Below are 8,979 nucleotides of genomic sequence, written 5' to 3'. Positions count from 1 at the left end.
CCTTTTAATGACTTAAACGAGCTCGATATCAGGCTCACGAGCTGGCTCGAGCTCGCTTCAAACTTGACTGAGCTCGAGTTCGAGCCTCAATTCTGAGGCTCGTCAGGCTCGAGCTCGACATTGTAATAAACGAGCCAAGCTCGATAAGTCAAAAGCTCAGCTCGACTCGTTTACAGTCCTAAATTCACCACCTATGACACCTCCACTAACTTTACCAGGGCAGATGCATTACTAGTTGGCCTACCCTCAAATTTAAAAAAAAAAATATTAATATATACAATTTTTGGATTTTGGTCCAGAAATATTAATGAAAAGAAATATTAATGTGCAATTATTTTTTATTCTAACAGAAATTTTTGGATCCACCCTGACTTTATTAGTTACCAATTTACTTTCTCATGAACAACTAATTCTTGGAATTAAACTCTTCAATCCTACTGACTTTTTCTCTAGCTTTGACTTGCTATGGTTTCATCCCTAGATATTATATAGAGTCCGTCTAACTGACCATTTCTGAAAATCTAGAGGTGGTTTCTTAAGTAACTCTCTCAACAAGGAATATAAATGTATAATTCTGAAACATATGGGGTTCACATGTAATTTTAAAAGGTAAGATGTGACGCATTGCTTCCTGCGGCTGCGACGTGTTTCCCGCTCTTTTAAGTTTAAATACAACTTTTTAAAATTTTCCGCTTTAATTTCTCATTATCTCATATTTCTCTAGTCGTGGAGTGTGACACTTCATTTTCCATTTCTTGATTTGAACTAATTGTTTTCGCCATATTTTCTTCACCAGTTTCCAAACTCAACAAACAGAGGTTCTTCAAGTCGCCAGAGAGAGTATGTTTTTATTTATTTATTTTTTTTGTAATTAATCTGTTTTTCTTCAGCAGTTTGTGCTTTGTTTGTGTCATAAGATTTATATACGAGAATTAATTAAAAATTAACTACCTAATGCGCTATAAAATCATTCTAGCCTGAATTGTTTTTTTTTTTTTTTTCAAAAAGTTGACCGGCGCTGTAGCCCAGGGTCAATCTGTATCTAGTTTCCGCCTGGGTTGAAGAGAAAATAATTTACCTACAATTTAGAATGTAGAGTACTTTATAAATTTTCCGTTAGCAAATTGTTGATCGAACACGGACGTTTTGTGTGCTCTGTGTTTTTTTTTTCCACCTGCTAACTAAGAATAAATAGATAATAATAAATACCAAATATTACTCCTAGTTATATATTATGTATTTTCATTTATTGGCATAATGATTCACAGCTCAACAGCTTAAATATGTTAGTAGATTTCGACTGTACATACTGTTTTGCATATAATGTTTCTTGCTAAGAAGTAAAAAATCATAGTTGGTCCTCATATGCGGACGTAATCTTGTTAGATGGCGTGTAAACGGTTTACAGTGTGGTAAACACTAAAAGACAGAAATTTAATCAAATTTTTCATATTCAGCACTGTAAATTTTTGTTTTTGTAGAATTTATTATTGGAGTCAAACATGTGGAAGTCCGCAACTGAGACTTTTTGGGTAGAATCAATCGCATTCTTGATAACTCAAGTTATGAACATTAAAGAATCTCTATTTTGATACCATAATCAAAGGTCCAAAACTGGAAGCAGGATACAGACTCTCTTCGGGTAGTGTGCCTGATAGGCTTAATTTGAAGATGGGGTGATAATTAAAATAAAACATTTACGGAAAACCAGAAAAGTTAAGGTGGTTAAATTTAACTTCTTCTTTGAAAAGAAAACATTTAATCTTCAATGTGTTCTCCTTTTCCATATTATGATTTTGTTAGCTTAATGGTTATAATTCTTGCCTCTTTTCCTGGGTCCATGAGAATTGTTTGATCATTTATATTCTTCAGGTGTAGTTTATTTATCTGCAATAGCTTAGCACAAGCAAGTTGGCGTGGCTTCCACAAGTATGCTATTGAAATACCATCAAACCTTCCTACTAATTCTACCTTGCTTGAAAGGAAATGACGTCTTCTTGAGTTTTAGAGAAAAGACACGCGCAAAAACTTCACTGGTCATTTATATTCTGCATTGGATCAGAAAGGAATATTTACCTTTAAAGATAACCATAGACTTGAAAGGGAAAGGTAATATTATTGGAACTCTTTAAAGCAATTGAAGAATCAAGGTTTGCACTCGTTGTTTTTTTCAGAAAACTATGCATTTTCAACGTGGTGCCTGGATGAACTCGTGAAGATTTGGGAATGCATGAAAGTGATGGTCAGATAGTTCTGCCAGTTTTCTACAATGTCATCCATCCGATGTCAGAAATCAAACAGGAAGTTTTGAGAAAGCTTTTGCAGAACATAACAAAATTTTAGGGAAGATGTGGAAAAGGTGCAAAGGTGGAGGGTTGCCATGACAAAGATTGCCAATCTCTCCGTGGCATTTGCAGACAGGTAACACTAATAGTTATCTTTCCAATCTGTTTTCTTTTACATTTCAATCTGAATTCACAAATACTCATATTGAGATAAATTAATACTGAGAGTATCCTTGCGAATGTACATCTTAGTTCAAATAGCAATGTTATAATCTATTAGTATTAACAGTATGCCCATTACACATTATAGGTGGTATAAGTTCAACACTTAATATAGTGTATATGCTTGGGGCAGATCCAAGATTAAAATTTAAGGGGATGAAAATTATTTTATGGAATGTTGTTGGCCATCTAAGATTTGTCTGTATTATGTTAAAACTTGAAAATTCGTTTCAAAATAAATAGCCAGTGCAGAGATCTTTTATCACTGTTCTGATGGCTCGAAGGAAGCTTCTCAAACTAACAAAATTCGTTACTTGGATTGTTAGTAGTTCATTTCAACTTATTTTGATTCAATATTATGACAGCTATTGAATTGATATTCAATTCCAAGTAAAGAAAATTATATATTGGCTTAAGATTTCTTTACCTATTTGTAGCTCATGCTAACTTTCCATGTATTTGATTTTTTTCTTCCTTCATTTGCAGGGAAGAATCAAAAATTATTAAGGGCATTGTTGACGAATATCATGTAAATTGGGTCCTACATTTTTAAATACAAATGGCAATCTGGTCGGAATGGAGTCACGAATGAAGCAAATGGATCCATTACTCGGTATGGTTTGAATGATGTTCGCATGTTAGGGATTTGCGGAATGGGGGATAGGTAAGACACTCTTGCAAGATCTGTTTTTGACAAGATCTCTTATCAATTTGATGGTAGTAGCTTTCTGCCAAGGTGAGAGAAGTTTCCATGACACAAGATCTGGTCGCCCTACAGCAACAACTATTTCACAAATCTTGATAGAAAACATAAAACATATGGGATGTTTACGGAGGAAGTATTGAGATAAGGAGAAGGTTACGGCATAAAAGGGTTTTGTTATTCTTGATGATGTAGATCAATTAGAACAATTACAAGCATTAGCTGAATGCATGATTGGTTTGGTTTGGGAAGTAGAGTCATCATTACAACTAGAGATAAACATTTGCTAGTTAGCCATGGCGTGGATAATGTGCATATGGTTGATGAATTAAGTCATGAGGAAGCCCTTCAGCTCTTTTGCTGGAAAGCCTTTAGAAAAGGTCATCCTACCGATGGTTATTTAGAGCTCTCATTGCAAATGGTCAGTTATAATGCTGGCCTTCCATTAGCTCTTGAAGTTTTGGGATCATTTTTGTTTGGCAGAAGCAAAGCTGAGTGGAAAGACGCATTGGATAGATTGAAAAAGTTCCTGACAGAACAATTTTTGATAACTGAGAGTAAGTTACGATGGGCTGCAGGAACTAGAGAAGAAAATATTTCTGGATGTTGCTTGTTTCTTTAAAGGGAGGGACAAAGATGAAATAAGAGAAATACTAGACAGTTGTGATTTTCACCCAGATATTGGAATTAGCGTTTTGATTGATAAATGTATTATAACTCTTTCAAACAACTCATTGTGTATGCATGATTTGATACAGTATATGGGTAGGGAAATTGTTCGCCAAGAGTGCCCAGAAAACCTGGGCAGCGTAGGTTGTGGCTTTCTGATGATATTCACGTTTATTGACAAAAAATGAGGTATGCAGTTCTGAGAGATTGCAAACTTGAAACATCATTATGTCATATACTGTGCAATATATAGATACATTCATATAGATAGGATTGAAGTTTTATTTTTTTTCACCCGATCACTTAACGATTGCTCTTTTTCCATCAGGGCACAGAGGCTGTTAAGGCATAATCCTTGATTTTCCCGCATACAAAAGTTAAAATTGAATGCTAAATCCTTTTCAAGGATGAACAGTCTAAGATGCTGAAATCAAAGATGCAAGCCTTTGCCAAAGCCTTCAATATCTTTCAGATGAGCTACGTCTTCTGAATTGGCATGGCTACCCCTTAAGATCTTTGCCATCCAATTTTCAACACACACAAACTTTTCGAACTTAACATGTGTTACAGCCACATTAAACAACTTTGGAAAGGAGTAGAGGTAACATTCTCAATTGCATCTCTGTTTCTTTGTCTAATATGTAACTCAACTTTTCTTGTTTGTTGAAACTGATCTTTTCTAATTTAGTTTTTATTTTCCTTCTATCACATTTGAACCAATTGACTATTATTAACCTCAGTCACATCACATACTTAACTGAGACCCCAGACTTCACTGGGCCTCAAATCTTAAGAGACTGATTTTGATGGTTGTACAAGTTTATCTTTTGTTCACCCATCCATTGGACTCCTCAAAAAGCTTATATACTGAACTAAAGACTGCAAACAGCTTAGGAGTCTCAGAGCTAAAATTGAATGGGAATCTCTTGAAGTTCTTATCCTTTCTGGCTGCTCAAAACTAGGCAAACTGCCAGAGGACTTGGGGCGTGCGGTAAGTTTGAAAACTTGATTTAGGTGGAACTGCTATAAGCCAACCACCATTTTCTATTGTGCTATTGAAAAACCTCGAGCAGTTATCTTTTCATGGATGCAAAGGAGAACCTCGAAAGTTCTGGAGTTCTCTTTCCACTTGTTCCGATTATTCTCTAGAGCAAATCCAGAGTCATGGCTTGAGGTTACCTTCTTTATCAGGTTTATGCTCTTTAAGACACTTGGATCAGGTAATTGCAATCTCCAGGAAGGTGCAATTCCCTCTGATATGGCTTCTTACCCATTATAAGAATTAAATCTGCCGAAACAATTTTGTTTGTTACTCCAAGCATCAGTCAACTCCCTAAGCTTAAAACTCTTTCTATAATTATTGCCGTCGACTTCAAGCCTTGCCAGAGCTTCCAGCAAGTACAGGTAGATTATATGCTCAGAGTTGCACATCCTTGAAATAATATCATCAAGTCCATCACTATATTCAACCAAGATCACGAAAGTTTTATTTAAAAAATTGCTTCAAACTGGCTGGAGTAAGAAGAACAATGGTGTGACAGTCACCTTTTTAAAAATATGCTTCTTTCGCTGTAAAAAGTGAGTTCAGGTATGGCTAATAAATATTAATTTATTTATTTGTGACTTCAGTTTTAGTTTTGATATCTTTAATTATAACCATTATTTTAATTAATTGTAAAATCATATGAAGAATAAATTAGTAAATGGTAGCTTATTGCCTATGCATGATGACATTAACCATGAGTAGGACGATTTGATGGAACAGTTTTCATGTAATTATTATTATAAAATGTAACTGTGCCTCGGAAAATATCTCTGGCTCTCTCGTCACTCTCATATAGCTTCTGATAATGCCTCTTCTTTATTCACAGGGACTAGTTACCACGTCCTGAATTCGAAATTGTTGTTCCTGGATCTGAAGTTCCAGACTGGTTCATTATCGGAGTGAAGGATCATCAATAAATTCTCAGCCATTGCTAACGTGTAGGGACTGGCATTTTGTGCTGTCTTTTCGGGTGCATGATCTAAAGGACTATGGATGAAACTTGATTGTGACGCACAGTGACTATCAATCCTGCACATGCTGTTTCCAAACCACCTGGACACAAAACAGGGACATCGTATTCTCTCCATGACATTCCTTCTAAATTCCTTGGCTGGGAAAGATCACCTCTGGTTGTTCTACATTTCTAGAAGTTGTCTCACAGACAACGATTTACTACAAGTTTCTTTTGGAGATAAAACCAATAAAGGCATTACTACGAAGGTAAAAACGTGTGGGCTCCATCCAGTATATGATTCTGACATTGAAAAATTCATCAAAGCATCCAATAGTCTTAGTAGCAATACTAGTCCTGAGGTTTTGGCTCCTGATTGATTAGCAGTAACAAGTACTGTCATCAAGCGAAGCCCTGATTACAGCCCTGATCAGCAGCCGTATCCAAAAAGATTGAAGTGATACTGTTTGAGTGCTTAAACCTTATGAACAAATAACTCTTGGAATTAAACTCTTCACTCCATCCTGCTGGCCCTTTGACTTGCTATGGTTTTTGTAAGTGCTTGTTCCATATCATTTCTTGTATTTGTTTTTTAGAGAATGAATCCAGCAAATTAAAATATTTTTTTATGTATTTTAAGCTCACATTAAAATCATTTACAATAAACTAATAAAAATATCAAACAACTCAAAACTGTCTTTTGTTTTCGGGAAAATGATCCCTGACAAGTGACAACAGTAGAATTGAGGGCTTGTTCATTTCTTCGAGCCTGTTGAATTCATTATTACACTATGCTAATGCTACAACAGTTTGTTCAACACTGTTGGCTTTTCCACGTTTTTTATTGTTTTATTATATGGCTATGCAATTAGTTTATTCAGTAAACGAATCTTGTTAAGATTGAGATAATGCTATAGAAGCACTTTTTGTTTCCGAGCAATGAAACGACAGATGTAGTTAGCTAGATCAGAATCATGGGAACAAAATATGCGTACTTTATTTATCAACTATCTCTTTTCTATTTCTTGACTGTACATGCCTTGCAGGAGTGGATGTAGAGTAAGTTGAGGCCCTCTCAAATTTTTTCAAAAAAAATTTGACAATTTCAACTAGAAAAATAGATAGAATATGAATGTTATATGCAATTAGTTTTTATTTTGATTTACTCTAATAAAAATTTCTGGATCCGCCAATGATATCTTTTATGGTAATTTATGTGGTTGACTCTTCAATATATAGATCAAAGGAATCATGTTTTTCCTTGTAAGATTGTGCTTTTATTTCAACGACACACAAGTAAGATCAATAAGCTCGTCGGAGTGGAGACAGGCTTTGAGGATGAAGTTTATGAAATGTAGAGCCTCAAATCCCATGAAAGGTTTGTAGATGGTAATGCAAGTGATGGAGATTTGACAATTCCAGCTAAAGAAGCATTTTAGGCAAAAAAAAAAAAATAAAAAAAATGTTATCCTTACAAAAACAGTAATTATTTATGGAGTTATTTTCCAACAATTATTCCAAAAAACTAATTGAAACGATGCAAATTTGATGTTGTTGGCTTTGAAGATTACCTGAGACATTGAGGCAACATGCATGCGAACGTACAACATGTGTTTGTTGTTCAATTTATTAATGTTTTAGAAGGGGTTTATTTCAATGTTTTTAAAACCGATTCGGATAATGACCAGGTCAAGGAGTCGGGTCTTGGGTCGAGTGGTCCAACTAATCCAACTGGCTGGTCGTACCGGTGATAGCGCATCATTAATTTATTATCCCCCATCACTCTCTTTCCACGGTAAAGATGTAAATTAAATTCACCCTTACCCAACACCCACCCACACTCAATAACTTTATCTTCAAGACTTCAACTTCACCCAACCCTAGTAAATCTAATTTAATTTAATTTTCTTATTTTTGACATTAATTATAAATTTTAACATGAACATATTTAGTAACATGTTTGCAAACACCCTACACTCTACCCCTACGCTTCTTCTCTCTGTCTTTTCTCTATTTACCTTCTTTCTTCCCTCTCTCTCTTTCTCCCTTAACCTGAAATAGAGGAAGCAGAATCACTAGAGAAGTTTTAATGTCCACAACGGATCACCTCTTCTAAAAACCTTCTCTTTTTTCTTTCTCTTCAAGTTTTCAACTTTCTTTATTATTTTTTCTCTATACCCAGTAGATGTTCACCTTTTTTCTCTAAAGATTTCAAATGTTTTATGATTAACATAAAAAATTCACCAAAAAAATTACCAAAAACATAAGAAATTTTAAAGCAACTAAAAATCACCAAAAAAATTAAAAAATTAAGAAACTTTTTGAACTTGGTTGGCTTTTAATTATATGAATTTTGCTTCTTTATTTTTATTATGAATTTAATATAGTTTTATGATTTTATTTTGTTGGTATTTTAAATTTTTTTTTTTTTTTGAAATTTCAGGTTTTTCTTTTGAATTTTTAAAATTTCAATTATAATGATAATATTGTTTTTTAATAATCAAGATTCAAAATAGATCAAAAGTTAGTTCCAATTGTAAAAGCTAATGCCAGCGGAACCTATGGGCCCTAAGTTTGGCCCAAACCTTAGGATTTAAATATAATTACCTATTAAATTGGGCTTACACAATCCAGTACCCCTGTAGTTTTGAAATTTGCAGCTAGTCCCTGTGTTATCCGAATCTTCTAACTATCTCTCTAGAAACTAAACTTTTGACCTGTTTTGACTTATGAAATGATCAAATTACCCCTAAAAACAACTTACTATGAAATTAAGAAAAATATCTAAATTTTCCAAAAAAAATAATTGAACATAAAATATTCAATAACTTTGCCTAAAAAACAAGAAAATTTTAAAACAATTAAGAAAACAAAAAATAAATTTAAGAAATTCTTTAAACTTAGTAGTTTTTCTTTTTTTCAATATTTTTTATGATTTTTACTTCTTTAAAGAATTTCATTGAATTTTAAGATTGTTTAGTATTTTTAGGAATTTTTTTTGAAAATTTTAGGATTTTTTTTATTATTTTTAAAAATATTTAAAGACAATGCTATCATGTAGTGATCAAAATGGGTCACAAGTTTTGGTTTTTTATATGTAGTT

The 8,979-nt window shown here is 33.7% G+C and overlaps 1 pseudogene; it reads left to right on the top strand.

The window, feature by feature from the left end:
* Positions 1–3,083: 3,083 nt before the first annotated feature.
* Positions 3,084–3,832, top strand: LOC116133361 (annotated as a pseudogene).
* Positions 3,833–8,979: the final 5,147 nt, after the last annotated feature.

The sequence above is a fragment of the Pistacia vera genome, unplaced genomic scaffold (assembly GCF_008641045.1).
Source record: "Pistacia vera cultivar Batoury unplaced genomic scaffold, PisVer_v2 Contig269, whole genome shotgun sequence".
Classification (NCBI taxonomy): Eukaryota; Viridiplantae; Streptophyta; class Magnoliopsida; order Sapindales; family Anacardiaceae; genus Pistacia; species Pistacia vera.
This window is presented reverse-complemented; position numbering and strand designations above follow the sequence as displayed.